This window comes from Myotis myotis, unplaced genomic scaffold, assembly GCF_014108235.1.
Source record: "Myotis myotis isolate mMyoMyo1 unplaced genomic scaffold, mMyoMyo1.p scaffold_m19_p_9, whole genome shotgun sequence".
NCBI lineage: Eukaryota > Metazoa > Chordata > Mammalia > Chiroptera > Vespertilionidae > Myotis > Myotis myotis.
In genome coordinates, this window is record NW_023416401.1 from 5,277,454 (window position 1) to 5,293,215 (window position 15,762).

Sequence of the window (15,762 nt, forward strand, 5' to 3'; positions counted from 1 at the left end):
CTGAAATACATGATAAACAGAAGAGAGGTGAGATGTTTACGGGGCACCGCTGTCCCCGGGGCGATGGCATCCCCTTTCCCTACTCCCACTCTTCTTGTCCAAGGCATCTGATCGTTATAAAAAAACAAAGTAAAAAAGACCACGGCAGGCTTTCTTAAACACCAGCTTGAAAACGAGCACAGACGTGTACTTTTTTCTTTGCTTGTATTCAGAGTTCATTACCAGAGGACCAACATCAAACTGAATGGATGCTCACTTGCAATCTGACCTCAAAGTAAAAACTTACTCCGTGTGGCTCATTTTGTTTGTCACAGGAAGTCATGTTGTCATTTCGCGGTGACAACCCAGGCATGTCATATTCTAAAACCAAGGCCGCGCGGCTTAGGGGGCTAATTTTTTAGACGAGTGTCCCAAACATGCACAAGTAGCACCGACCTATCCCGTGGACCCTCAGCTCTCACAGGTTCCCCTGGTTTCAACTCCGTGTAGGCGATGGGGGACTCCCGAGCCGCTAGAGCCGGGATCTGCGGTGGGTGGGCACGAAGCCTGAGCACAGAGGCTGGAGGGGTGCAGGGGCGTGCGCCTCCTTCTAACGAACGAGCACCTGCAGCAAGTGGCTTCCTTCCTAATTTTTAAAAAATATTTTTTATTGATTTCAGAGAGAAAGGGAGAAGAAGAGAGAGAGAAGCATCAGTGATGAGAAAGAATCTTTGATCGGCTGCCTCTTGCATGCCCCCTACGTAACTCGAGCATGTGCCCCGACCGGGAATCAAACCGTGACCTCCTGGTTCACAGGTCGAAGCTCAACCACCGAGCCACACGGGCTGGGCTCTCTGTGACTTTTCACGTGCAGGGTTGGCAAACTAATGCCGTAAATATTTTAGGTTTTGTGGGCTAAACAGTCTCTGTCACATCTACTCAATTCGCTTAGTTCTCGAAAGCTGCCGCCGACGATGTGTAAACACGGTGGACCAGCTGCGCACCGATCCAATGTTATTTACAGAAACAGGCAGCGGGTCGGGTTTGGCCCTCGGGCCACACCCTTTGCTGACCTGTCCCTTGGAAGCAGTGGACAGTATGGATGACGGTGGGGACAAGCAGACAGACGTCAGAAGTGAAGACCAGGCCTCCACGCCAACACCCCTGAACAGTTATGCCGAGGTCTCGTGTCAGGCCCCTGAGACCACAAACTAAGCCGACCCTGTTTATCTGAGAATGGAAGTTTCCCCTTCAGTGGGAGTCTGACATCAAGTGTGAACTGTAAAGTGGGTTTTACAAGGAGAACCATGCAAACCTCCAGCAGACAGGGACACCCACCTTCTCTCCCCATAGGTTACAAGACCACCTTCCTAGCACCTTGCACTGAGCCCCTCTTCTTCTATAAAAGGCCACGCCACTCTCCGGTGAGTCCACGCGAGGCACCCTGGAGAGATGCTGAGCTACCGTGTCATCCTCTCCTCTGTGGCTGCTGCGGCCTGGATGTCCCAACAACATCCATCCAACCTTGGGGACAATCCAGGCGTTAAGAGCCAGCTCCCTGCCAGGATGCGAAATCAATGGACATAACACATTCCCACCCCCCCCACGCGGGGGAACTAATTTCTTAACAGACCATTTCATGACCAGCAGAGGCTGTGCCACCAAAGACAAGCACTTGGAGGCCATTGGGACATCTGTTCTGAGCTGTCACCGCCTCACTCCGCGCTTGGAGGGAGGAGGGCCTTGTCTTTCAGCCGCGCTGAGGGTTTCAGAAAACGCCTCCACGGACAGCCGTCCCAGCTGCAGGACCCGGGCCCTGGGAGCGAACGCAACACCACCGACAGGCCCCTCTAGTCCAGTTTAGATACAGCCAAGGTGGCATTTACAAAGCAAAGATCGGCACCCTCCTGCACCACTTTCGTGCTGTGTTTCCGAAACTGTACTGCAGAACTCATCCGGGGACAAGAAATAACCATCATCCAGAAAACATCCCTGTGTGTGCGTCGCTCGGAATCACCACAGGGATTTCCCTCAACGTGGACGCGCTCGACGTGAAGCGAAGGCCCAGTCCTGCTGGGGCATCCGGTTCTCAGCTCCCGTCCGAGGCTGGCGGGCTCCCCTGCAGCACACGCTTTTTTGCTTAGAAATAAAAGGTCGCTTGTCAGGAGTGAGGCATGGGAACTAGTTTTGCTAATGCAGAAGAAGAGCAATGACGCCAAGGCACGGAGGAAGAACAGGGAGAGTCGGAGGAGGTCAAGTTCGGGTCCGGCAAGTTCAGGCCACTGGCTGGGAGGTTCCAGCCCCTGGTTCGTGGGAGGTAAATTCCGGGCTGCGGCGAAGATGGGCTCTGTGACTTGTGCTTCCCTGGTTCCCATCCTCACTGGGATGAGCGCAGTCTGCGGCCCACCTTCCCTTACAGCCACGGTTGTACTGCTCCCCCTCCCGTCCCCACAGTGTCCACCTGTGTGTAAATAAAAAAAAGCAAATGCTGCCCTGGCCGGCTTGGCTCAGCGGATAGAGCGTCAGCCTGTGGACTGAAGGGTCCCAGGTTCGATTCCGGCCAAGGGCACGTGCCTGGGTTGTGGGCTCGATCCCCAGTAGGGGGTGGGCAGGAGGCAGCCGATCAATGATTCTCTCTCATCATTGATGTTTCTATCTCTCTCTCCTTCTCCCTTCCTCTATGAAATCAATAAAAAAATATATTAAAAAAAAAAAAAAAGCAAATGAGAGCCAAGGCCTGTAGGATCCATCTGTGGGCCCACGACTCAAGTGGACGCCACTATTCCACTGGCATGTCCCTCCCTGTCGGGAGTGGGGAAACGCCGCGTGAACCAGCACGAATGAAGAAACGGAAGACGAAGCAGCAGCACTAGAAACGGCACCAGGACAGCACAGCAGGCGGAGCGTGGCCAACCCGGTGACGAAGAAGGAGCACCGGGAGGCTGGAACGCCACGACCAGGTCTGTGTTATTTAGTGGGATGCTCCCAGCCTGCCTACAAAGTAGGTGCTTATCAAACAGTGAACAGTGAATTCTTCTCACTTCTCTGCTCTTGGGACTCTCAGAGACAGGACAGCACCATTAATTGAGATGGTTCCGGGTCCACTGTGTGAATGAGATGCAACCTGGTTCGAAGAATGGAACCTTAAGACCACGGGGCCAGTTCCAAATGGGAAGAAATGAACACTTCTCAAAAGTCATGGGAAATACAAAGCGGTTGAGAGTTTTCAGAAAGAAAACAAACCCGAACAGGAACCTGCACACATCCTCAAGGTTTACCTTGACACATATTCGTGTATGTCTATCTTTCTGTGTGCGCACAGGCTGCAGTGTCCGCGGGATCGGACTGCCAGCTAAGAGGTAAGCATCTTGTTATTGTAAAGGCACCGACCAACCACTGCCTTTGGACTGGCTTGCGCACACCCCGCTTCCACCACCAACGGATGAAGGCCCGTCCGTGCTGGGGAGCCACTTGGCTGCCCTTTCTGGAGTCAGGGGAATAGACTTCAAGAGGACTTGAGATGTGCCACTGCCAAACATGTCCGGTCCCAGAGGGTTCAGAGTGGAAAGGAAGTCTCCTTCCAGTCTCCTCCCAAGCTCTCCTCGCATCACAGCGGCGGCCCCCTGCCCCCTGCTCCCTGCGTGCAGACAGGGTCTTGGATACTACCTACCTGCACGCATAGTGCCGCTCTTTTAACAGCAGGCGGTGGCCTTCTGCGTAGTTCCTTGATCGTTCCATAAAAATTTGCTTCGTTTTTAAAGAGCTGCACGTACTCCCCACGGTGCAAACACCACACCGAATGTGACCAGCCCTCTGTGCACGGGCATCCAGGTCGGGTCCAGTCCTTGGCAGCCACACTGATGCTGAAGCGAACATGCTGAGCGGTACCGAAGGGTTTGTGTACCCAGTGCAAGTACACTGGTGGGCAAGGCTCCCTGTGGAATGGCTGGGCCAAAGGGTAAGTGCTTTTTTATTTGCCATAGCTATTGCCAAACTGATTTTTCTAGACGCTCTGCCCACTCATATTCCCACTACCAATGTGTTTCCTCATACCTTTCCTAACGCTTTAAAAAAAAATGTCATTGCCAGTCTGCTGGGTGAAAAATAGTATCTCATTGGGGTTTTAATGGCATTCTTATTAAAACGGTAGATCTGATTTTTAAAAAATGAAGCAACTTATATTTTATATTCTGTGAATTTTCTGTTCATTTTCTTATTACCAACTTTTGAAATTTCTACTCATCTTAAGCATAATTTAAAAATTAAAAACACAAACTTGAAATATTACAACACAGTGTTTCCCATTTTAAAATCTGACTCCCTACATCCCTTGTCATCAGTTCCTAAAATTATGATTTGGTGGGGAGGAGGGCGAGTGGAAGTGGAATTGGGAGAAAAGAGAGAGAAAGAACAAAACTCAGCACAGAGCCTCAAAGCCTATAACCACAGAGAATCAGAATTTAAGCCAAAGAACAGAAAGAAATCATCAACCAAAATATGATGAATTTCATAATAATCATCTGTGGCATTTCTATTTATTTCTCCATCTGAGGTTATATGGAACAAGTGTCAGAATTTCAGTTCTGAAATTCTATCTTTGAACTTAACCAGAATAAACTGGATTCAAAATTAAATCATTCTGGGACACATATTCTAACCAGCCAAGCTACTTCACACCATGCAAATGGTTTCCTTATTTTTTGAAATTGGGAAAATGGAATTTTTCGTCACATCTAATTGGTTAGCCGCTTCTTCAGAATGATCAGAAAATTTCCGAGGCACAATGATCATAAATGCGACGGAACCTAAGAAAGGTTGCAGCTGTGAACACGGTCGCTGACATGTTACGGTGGGAATCCTGCGGCCGTCTTCACCTTTCTCCTCCTGGACTCATCTCCCCCGAAGTCTTGCCCTTTCTTTCCTTGAAACCTCTTGGCCCTCAGCACTCACTGCGACTGTCCTGGTTTCGATCCTCATCACTTCATCATGGAATCACTGCTTTGGGTTTTAAGTCCATCTCTGCCTTCATCACAACTTCACTCGTCCTGAAACACAACCTGCGTGGGCTTCATGGCACTCGGGGACCTAAGAGTTCCATACGCGCTGGTAGACTAGCCGACAAATAAGTATAAAAGCTCCTCAATTCCCAACCCACGCCCGGGCGTCTGCCGTAGCTGTCCACGCATCCATGTCTGGCTCCTCTCGTCTTCTGCAGACGTTCCCGCCACTGGTGCGCAGCCGGCACCCGCTCTCCCCTTTGCCTCTGCTCAGGCTCTTTATTCAGTTTGTGCAAAACGATGGATCCTTTTAGTGACAGTCTAACTTCCGTGCACAACTGCCGTCCTCTCTTATTCTGTTTCTTCTCCCACGTTCGCAGTTCTCCTGGGGACCTCCTCTATCAACTTGGCTTCAAGGACCTCCAGAATGGTGATGGCGAACCTTTTGAGCTCGGCGTGTCAGCATTTTGAAATACCCTAACTTAACTCTGGTGCCGTGTCACATATAGACATTTTTTGATATTTGCAACCATAGTAAAACAGAGACTTATATTTTTGATATTTATTTTATATATTTAAATGCCATTTAACAAAGAAAAATCAACCAAAAAAATGAGTTTGCGTGTCACCTCTGACATGCGTGTCATGGGTTCGCCATCACTGACATATAAGGTGACAATATACCAGCCTTCCCGCCAGCCAGATGGCTCCTGAATTCCACATCGTTCTAACCAATACCTTCTGTGTGCTCCAACAGCTCTCCCACGAAGATCTCAACATTGACACATACCAAACTAACCTTCTCTTTATACTTCTTCTTTTTTAAATTTTTAAAAATATATTTTATTGATTTTTCACAGAGAGGAAGGGAGAGGGATAGAGAGTTAGAAACATCGATGAGAGAGGAACATCGATCAGCTGCCTCCTGCACACCTCCCACTGGGGATGTGCCCACAACCAAGGTACATACATGCCCTTGGCCGGAATCAAACCTGGGACCTTTCAGTCCACAGGCCAACGCTCTATCCACTGAGCCAAACCGGTCAGGGCTCTTTATACTTCTTGAACCAAGCAGCCACGCAAGTCAGAAACCGGGGTGGTCACCCCTGACCCCTCCCTTTCCCTAACCTCTCACATCCCATTAGTGTCAGTTCCACTTTGCCCCCCGTCCTGCCTCAGTCAGTTCCTTTCTGTCTCCACAACTCCAGATTCCCAGCCGCATCACCTCGCACTGTGGCCAGTTTTCCTGGTTGATTGCTTTGCCCCTTGACTTCCATTCCCGGAAACCATCCTCTTCCTCTACGGCTGAACGTTCAAAATAAAGTCATATTTTAAATGAGAATAATCTGCAGAGGATTTGTGTACAACAGGACTGCTGATAATGGTATGGGTAGGCTGTAGGGGAAGCACAAGAGAGATGAAGATAGTACAGGGATGATTTTGTCACCACCAAAGATCTGAAGGGACCAGGGGAAGGACTAGTTACTGGAAGGAGTAAGATATTTCAATAAGGTCACCTTCTGAAGGGAGGTGAAGCTGTTCCCTGGCGATTCTTCAGGGAGGAAGCCTGGAGAAGAAAGACCTTGGCCTCACTCTCTCTTGCCGCCCAGCTCCTGCTGGAACTACTTATCCACTGGCTGAACTCAACTGGAAATCAAAGGGCATGAGAGTCTGCTAAGTTAGCCCTACGGGTCAGCCTCTGGGCTGCAGCAGGGTGGAGGCAGGAAAGAACGGATTAGGGATGTGTGCTCTTCCATCCTCTGATTGAAAGCCACTGGTGGCTCTCTACCTCCTATAAAGTTTAACTTCTTCATGAATACGTGACCCTCCAAGATCTGGCCCTGACTTTTCTCCCGGGATGCTGAAACTCATCCAGATCCACCCACGGTGAACTATGTCGTCTCAGACGGCACTCACTTTCTGGAATGCGTTTCCTCTATTCCTAGGTTTGGTCAATCTATTCATCCAAAATCAATTTACTCATCCTACTCTATAAAAAAACTTCCTATCTCAGGTATATAATTGGCCACATTCCTTGGTGATCTCATTATTTATCTACAGATTTTGATCTAAGCATGTATAATGTTTTATTGTCCTTATTTGTTCACATATTTATCGTTTTACACTAAACAGTGCAAGACGCAGAGTAGGAAAATCAATGATGGCCGAATGAAGGAATGAATTTAAGCATCAGCTCAAGTCCAATACCATCCAGGAGGTTTCCCTGACCTCACCCCATGCTGATCTTCACTGCTATTCATTACCGGGGTCAATGTTTAATCATTCCCTACTTATTTTACTGGCTTTTGTATTGTTTTCTTAGCTAGACCACAAGTGCCTTGACGGCAGAAATCATGTCTGCTGTTTCCCTGACAACACAGTTTGAGACCATACTAGAAATTAAATAAACACTTGCCTTGAGGAGCAAGTATTTATTTAGAGCAAGAGAAATATATATATTTTTGGAATCTCAAAATCAAATACTTATGTGACCACAAAAGTTGAATAAATTGGTAAAATTGATAACAAAGGTGGAGATGGTGACCTAATACCTACTTATTCCCAGAGGCAGGAAACCTGGCTTTTATGTCAACATGTCCACCTTTTAATGGTTGGTTCAAATAAAAAAAATCTCATCTAACCAGGGACCACTCTACATTTCTAAGAGAGGAAGGCATAGCTGTCGTTTGACCAAGGGCTTCTAACTTCACTGATCGAGGTGATACTATATGTGAGTGGGTGATTATTGGTCAGGAAATGTTAAAAAAAATTAGCTGGGAAGTCTGGGCTCTTGAAGCACTTCATACTCCCTTAAATTGGAACCTTACGTGGAGGCTTCTGTTTATAGCTTTTCACATGAACATTAAGAGTAAACTCATTTAAGACCTACCCTGCTGACGGCTGTCTGCCTGGATGTATACTGAGTTCCCTTTACTTCTGGCCTACCAATTACGTTCAATTAAAAACCGGTCATAAAGGACGGTAGGTCCTACCTGACTCTGAAAGCCAGAATATGTTAAATGCCAGCACTGACAAAGAATTAGAGACTCACATACCAAATGACCAACTTCTTAAAAAAACACCAAAACATATATATATATATATATATATATATATATGTATATATATTGACTTTAGAGAGGAAGGGAGAGGGAGTGAGAGAGAAACATCAATGATGAGAGAGAATCGTTGGTCATCTGCCTCCTGCATGCCCCCTACTGGGGATGGGGCCCGCAACTGGGGCATGTGCCCTGATGGGGAATCAAACTGTGACCTTCTGGTTCATAGGTTGATGCTCAACCACTGAGCCACACTGGCCAGGCAGACCAGCTTCTTAACAAAGAGATTCACTCAGATGTGGAAAGACAAAAGAGAAAAGAAAGAGGAGTCAGAGCCTCTGGACCAGAGCCGTGTCAGGAAACATCATCTCTCCAGCAGCCTGCTTTCACACGCACGCTACCTCACTCAACAGTCCATGGAGTGGGCGGGGATTACACAGATTGGACCAATGAGGAACCGAAGCCTGCAGAGATGCAGGAAGATGCCTCTGGGCAGTAGCAAATCCCGGATGGACACTTGCGTATGCTGACCTCAGGTCTACCTTTACTACGCTGCTTCACCCAGGGCTGACCTCTCCCTCCTCAGGAGGAAGGCAACAGGGGGAGGAGCTGGCTATGCCTTGTCTGTTCATGAAAAAATATACAACAGTTAGTAGGAAGAAGGGTCATTTAGCAATGAATTCTCCTCTGACAGCTGAAGGGCTATTCGGGTTGTTTCATTGAATCCCCAAAATGACCCTGGCAGTTGATTCAACGATAAAACACGTCTACATTTAAGTGTAACTTGGGGTACGTGTGTCACTGAGAATTCACCCCATTCTGTGGAACCAGAGCCCAGGTCTTCTTCTTAGTCTCTGCCTTTGTGACTAGTTGCCAGGATGAAGCAGTTGCTTCTGTTCAGGTAAAAAACCTACCTTAAAAAAAAAAAAAATCAAGGTCCTAATAAGTAAAAAGCAATTCCTTTTGAGGTACCGTCCTTTTTGGGAACTATAAAATGATCTACTTACCCAGGTAAAAATTAAGAGTAGCAAAAATAAGACTTCAATTTTTATTTGTAGAATTTAAAACCCTATCTTATGAAAAGAGAAGCGGGAAGAAAGGACTAGAAAAATGGAGCTCAGCGGAGAGAGCGTGAGGAGAAAGGAAGGTAGGAACAGGCATTAAAAAAGGAAAACGAGACCTAGAAATTGACATCAGCAAAACAAAATGCATGATACACAGAGAAACACAATTTCAACCCAGACAAAGGCAAGGCAGACCACACCAAGACAGATGGACAAAATGCGGATGTTACACCACACAGACAGAGCGTGTAGCTGTGTTGTCATTTTACAGCTCCAGGCAAAAATAAAGGCGCACTGTATAGGCTCAGAGTTGGGGGCCAGGAGTTTTCAATACAGTGGTTCTGATGATGTATGCTTCTCTTTCATGCCTTATGGAAGCATTTAGAGAGGAAAAAGAGAGCCAAGCTGCATGTCCAAAGTGTGGGGAGGGTGCGGAAAACACTCAAGGGCTGAACATTCCACCATTATTTCTCTATTGAAACATGACCCCATTCTTGGCTCCTTATTTGCTCCCTTTTCCACAGCCCGACAGTAAACTCCCACACACCAGTGTAGCCACAGAGCAGAGACAATCATATGAGCAGCTGCTCAAGCTGTGGTTTTCATTAGGAAAAAAAGTGCCTTGATTTTAAAGGATTTCGTTTTCAACCTTGGGGCCCAAACTGAAGGGATTGAAACTCCATGTACAGAAACACGAATGGTTTCTTAGAAGTACGGTGAGAACATAGTCAGCATTACCTATGGGGGGTGAGAACAGTTCATATTTTAATACCCACCTTGGCTTCATGCATGGAGCTTGGATATAGGAAAGCTAGCAAAAGATAATATAGAAAACTATGGTATAAGCCAGTGATGGCGAACCTATGACACACGTGTCAGAGGTGACGCGCGAACTCATTTTTTTGGTTGATTTTCCTTTGTTAAATGGCATTTAAATATATAAAATAAATATCAAAAATATAAGTCTTTGTTTTCCTATGGTTGCAAATATCTAAAAATGTCTATATGTGACACGGCACCAGAGTTAAGCTAGGGTTTTTCAAAATGCTGACACGCCGAGCTCAAAAGGTTCGCCATCACTGGTATAGGCCCTACATTGCATTTCTGCACATGTTAGTGGTACATTTTCATCAAATTCTTTAGCTACATAAAGCAAGACTGTCAAACCATGAAGTGACATGGAGGAGCCTTAAATATATATTACTAGAGGCCCGGTGCACGAAATTCATGCATGGGTGTGTGTGGGGGGGGCGGTCCCTCAGCCCGGCCTGCACTCTCTCGCAATCCGAGACCCCTCGGGGGATGTCTGACTGCCGGTTTAGGCCCGATCCCTCTCACAATACGGGACCACTGGCTCCTAACCACTGGCCTTCCTGCCTGCCTGATCACCCCTAACCATTCTGCCTGCCTGCCTGATGACCCTAGCTGCTCACCTGCCTGCCTGATCGCCCCTACTGCCTCTGCCTCGGCTCCCGCGGCTTCATCCAGAAAGATGGCTGGAATGATGTCCTGAAGGTTGTTCGGCTGTCTGGTCTAATTAGCATATTATGCTTTTATTATTATAGACTAGAGAAAGAAGACAATCTGAAAAGGCTACAAACCCTAAGATTCCAACCATCTGACATTCTGGAAAAGGCAAACCTACTGGAGACAGTAAAAAGATCAATGGTTTCCAGGGATTAGTGGGCAGGGAGGGATAAGTAGATGGCGCACAGAGGGTTTTTAGTGTAAATACTCTGTATGATGTATACCATAATGGTTGGTTCATGCCATTATACATTTGTCCAAACCCACAGAATGTACACCAACAGTGAAGGAACCCTACGGTGAACTCTGGACTTTGGGTGATAATGTGTCAGTGTAGGCTCGTTGATTGTAACGAATGTACTGCCGTGGTGGAGGAATGTTGACATTGGGGGAGGCCACGTATGTGCTGGGGCAAGGGGCATATGGGGAAATCTCTGTACCTTCCCTTCAATTTTGCTGTGGACCTACAATTGCTCTACAAATAAGAAAGAAAGAAACAAAGAAAGAAAGAAAGAAAGAAAGAAAGAAAGAAAGAAAGAGAGAAAGAAAGAAGAGGGAGAGGGAGAGGGAGAGGGAGAGAGAGAGAGAGAGAGAGAGAGAGAGAGAGAGAGAGGAAGGAAGGGAAGGGAGGAAGGGAGGAAGGAAGGAAGGAAGGAAGGAAGGAAGGAAGGAAGGAAGGAAGTAAGTGAGGGAGGAAGGAAGGTGGTTCCTTGAAGGCTTGCACTTGACACAAGAGCAGAGCTCAGGTCTGGCAGCCCCAGAACCAGGCAGGTTCTGTTCTTGGGGCTCAGCATGAGGCTTGGGACTCTCGATTCCACATGTGCTCACTGGTTATCGTTTTGCCTCCACATCTTCCCACAGCAGTCACGTGCATAAACTTCTAGAGTCGACATCCTGGCTTTCCCCCTATTGTGCAACTTGGGTCAGTCCCCATGAGCCATCTCCTCCTTCATCCATCTCCTCGGTCTGTCTCATGCAAAGGCCACAGACCAACACTGGCCATTGGGCTGACTGCACACATCGCAAGGGCTGAGCACCAGAGGCGGCACAGGGTGACCATCAGAGAGAAGTCGAAGGTGACAGACGCACCTCGCCACGAGTGAAAAGGAGCCCCCACATGCTCCTATCCGAACTTCCTGCGGGTCAGGAGAAAGGGCTAGCTTCTGCTGACAGGAAATCTGGAAAAGCTCCCGGAGAAGCAGACCAGGAAAGAGCAGCCGAGATCTGACATCGTTAAGTGGCCCATCGGGGAGTCAAGCAGAAGAGAGAAGAGAGAAGAGAGCCACTCGGACGATGCGGGCGCACGGCCACCTGGTTGGACACTCGGTTCTGGGAAGGATGTGGGGTGGAGGACACATGTTATCTTTTCTAGGACAAGCTGCCCAGTGAACCCTCTGCTCCATGAAGAGCAACTGCAATGGAAGGCCTCCTGCTTGGACTATGACTCGCGTGCGTTTGTGGCCACGGAGACTGCAGACGGCAGCCCCAGGCTCGATAGGAAGTAGTCAAAGCTGCAGTAAAAGCAGGAACTCCAGCCCAATAAAAAGAGCCTCCGTGACGGAGCGGCCCTCCCTCTTGGGGAATCTTTCCTCTTTAATTAAAAGAGAGGAGAAGCAACAGCCGGCTGCTGCTCTGAGACCTGGGGCTCCGTTTCTGTTCCGGTGTTGAATGAAGGGCCAGCTTCCAGGCAGTGGACCGGCCCGTGTCCCACGCTCCTGAACGGGCCACGGCCGCCCCCTCCCCTCCCGGAGCACTGCTCTCTCTCTGCCTCTCTTCAGCCTCGGCTGACAAATCGCCCTGCGCCTGCTCCCTGCTTCCCAGCCTTCGTTTTCATGCGAACGCCTGCGCTTCTATGCACCACAGGGCCAGCCCGCTGAGCATCCTGCGGTCCCTCTTCCGTGTGGAACAGGCCGCGTGCAAGTGGAGGACTGTGCTCAGTGACTCATCCCTCCCGCCCAGGGCCGTGGTGTGAACGGGCTGCTCCGGGCAGGGGCAAGGCCGAGGGGGACACAGGCTGGGAAAGCAGGACCAGGAGCAGCGACTTCGCAGGGCACAGGGATGACCCTAACTGCTCGCTGTTACTGTCGCCTGCCTGCCCGATCGCCCCTAACTGCGCTTCAGATGAAAACACTCCGGTCTCTAGTGGGTGATCGGGCCTTTAAAAAACCAGAGTCCCTGGGGAAAACTTAAAAAGGACCATCAGCACTGAGTCAGCAACTCTGGTTTCTGAAACTGTACTAAGGAAACTTCTTTATTTTCTGGTCTTACAGTTCTATTTCTTTAAAAATAAAAACCAAAACACACTTAAAGGGCCAGGGATATTAGAAAGATACATTAAGAATTTAAACTATTTAAAAATTTATATTGTCCTAGACAGTTTGGCTCATTGGATAGAGCATTGGCCTGTACACTGAAGGGTCCTGGGTTCAATTCCAGTCAAGGGCATGTACCATGGTTGCAGGGTCCATCCCAGCCCCGGGTGGGGTGAAAGCGGGAGGCAGCCAATCGATGTGTCTCTCTCACATCGATGTTTTTCTTTCTCTGTCACTTCCCCTTCCCTCCACTGTCTCTAAAAATCAGTGGAAAAATATCCTCAGGTGAGGATTAACAACAAAAAAAGAAAAGAAAAACAGAATCTACATAGTTGCTGAATGGAAATGATGGCTAACAATCTGTCAATCCTCAGAAAATGAGTAGATTGTACCCAGGTTGGTGTTTAGTGTTGATACAGAGGCTTATGGCGCTGTCTTCATACATGTTTGGTCCGTAGGAGGAGTGACGAAAATGCTGGTCGTCTATTTTTGTGTAAATATAAACACATCCTCATGCAGCAAGATATTACTTAGGCTTAATTTGCGTTAGTAGGAGGCGATGAGCAGTGGACAAGAGCCCCGGGGAGGAGCAGGTTGGGTAGTGGATACGAATGTAACCTTGGGGAAGGTCAGCTCTCTGAGCTTCAGTTTCCTCACATATAGAACGGGAACGGTGACTCCTACTCGTGGGATTGTTGCAAGGACTAAATGAGACCACTTATGTACAAACTCCACAAGGAGCAGTGTGCACCTGATTAATAGTAAGATTAATATGTACATATATATTTTAAAAATATATTTTATTGATTTCAGAGAGGAAGGGAGAGGGAGAGAGAGAAACATCAATGATGAGAGAGAATCCTGCATGTCCTCTACTGGGGATCAAGCCTGCACCCGGGCATGTGCCCTGATCGGGAATGGAACTATGACCTGCTGGTTCATAGGTCGATGCTCAACCACTGAGTCATGCCAGGTAGATGATTTATATGTTTTTATTATCAGTATTCAGTAACAGAATTAAAAATATGGGCCAAATTAATTTTTCCTCCTTATTTTAACTCCTAGGCAAAATAATAAAAAACAATTCCAAGAATGTTTATTTACTTCCCACTCTGTTCAGGCAGTGTGCAAAGTGCCAGAGATGTTTCAGGTCCTCAGAGATGGCTGGGCAGAAAAATACTTAGAAATATGTGTTTCTTTCTCTCTTATTTTACATACAGATTACAATTTTCCCAGGCCTACCCAGTTTTTAAGATGCGAATGACTTAGTGTAGTATGCTTATTTTGCATGCCTTGTAAATAATTGATACATCCAAAATAACTGGATAGTTCACAAATCGAATCGCTAAAAGATATAGTGGCATGGCACCTGAATTTACGAGGGCTGATACGGTTGGCCCCCTGTAGGTAGGATAGACAATGTCAACAAATAATATTTTGTTTCGGCAATTACCCTGTATTTCCACCAAGGATCCAGGCGAATCTTTCCACGGCCGGGATAAGGGGGTGTTGACATTGCTTTCATGTGTGTTACTCTTACCAGTCACTGAGTGGCAGCTTATTCTTCAGACTTCTGAGTCATTTCAACTTACACAAACATTTTTGTGGAATGAAGTTAGAGAGGGTTAGGGAAGTGGGAAAAAATCTTTACATGATAAAGATAACTGGAAAAGATTATGTAGTTTTCGGTGTTGGCAAAGCTGACTCATTATATGGTGAAAAACTAAAAAATGAATTCTTATCTGATACCACCTACTGGCAGGGATGGACTCCAGGGATAGACACTAGAAGGTAAAACAATGATCCCATGGAAAATGAACGATTTCTGTTCTAGGAGGGATATTGTGGGAAAAGCTGACAGCCAGGTGACAGACAGATGATGCTCGCAAAGCCTACAACTGAAAAGAGTTTGATATCTGAGCCAGGCAGTGAAATCCTGCAAACCACCGAAAGATACCATCGCCAATCCAACAATGAGCCAAGGATGCGAACAGGCAACTCTCCAAGGCGATCCAAAGACTAGCAAGCACGTGAAGAGATGCTGCATCGTCAGGCAAATGGAAACCAACAGCTATTACTTCAGCCCTGTGAGCCCACCAGTCTGTAAATTCCTGAGGTGGGTAAGGAATCCTCCTGGGCTGTGGTGGGCGTCAGGCTTGGGGCAGCCATTCTGGAGAGGAAGCTGGTACCATTTGGTCACATTAACTCCGTATTTCTAAACACCCAGAGACCCCCACTCCTGTGTACACACCCCAAAGAAACGCTCACACACACCCCAAGGGGAATGCTCACCGCAGCACGATTTTGGTTGCCCACCCTGGGGGAGTCCATATGAACACACAGCAACAAGAATTAGTTTTAAAATAAGTGGATCTTCAACCAATGAACCAGAAGGTCGCGGTTGGATTCCTGGTCAGGGTACATGCCCGGGTTGTGGGCTCGATCCCCAGTGGGGGGCGTGCAGGAGGCAGCCAATCAATGATTCTTTCTCATCACTGATAGATCTCTCTCTCTCTCTCCTTTCTCTCTCCCCCTCTCTCTCCCTCTCCCATCCTCTCTAAAATCAATAAAAATATATTTTTAAAAAAAGAAAACAAGGCAACACCATAAAATCTAAGAGGCTCACGACTAGTGTGCATCAGGTCCACCTGCAGGCTTGTCGAGGCGAGAGGGGCCCTGCCCAGTGTGATTCAGGTGCGTTTCCCACGGTGCCCAGGTGACGCTGCCACCACCACGCCCGCTCTGAGGATGCGGCAACCACTCAGACTGGCATCGGCTGGTAGAGGAGAGACCACAATGGCACTGCGGGGCCTGCAGGCCGGGG

At 47.8% G+C, this 15,762-nt stretch overlaps 1 protein-coding gene across 6 annotated transcripts in view; it reads right to left on the reverse strand.

Moving 5' to 3' along the window:
- The window catches only part of GAREM1 (GRB2 associated regulator of MAPK1 subtype 1), a 151,920-nt gene that overhangs the window by 30,169 nt on the left and 105,989 nt on the right, over window positions 1-15,762 (reverse strand). The window contains exon 3 of one of the 6 annotated variants that reach the window (XM_036323347.1): window positions 436-625. The exons of the other annotated variants lie outside the window; for them this stretch is intronic. The gene's annotated coding sequence lies outside the window, so the exon portion shown is untranslated. The remainder of the gene's footprint in view (window positions 1-435; window positions 626-15,762) is intronic. 6 annotated transcript variants of the gene reach the window in all.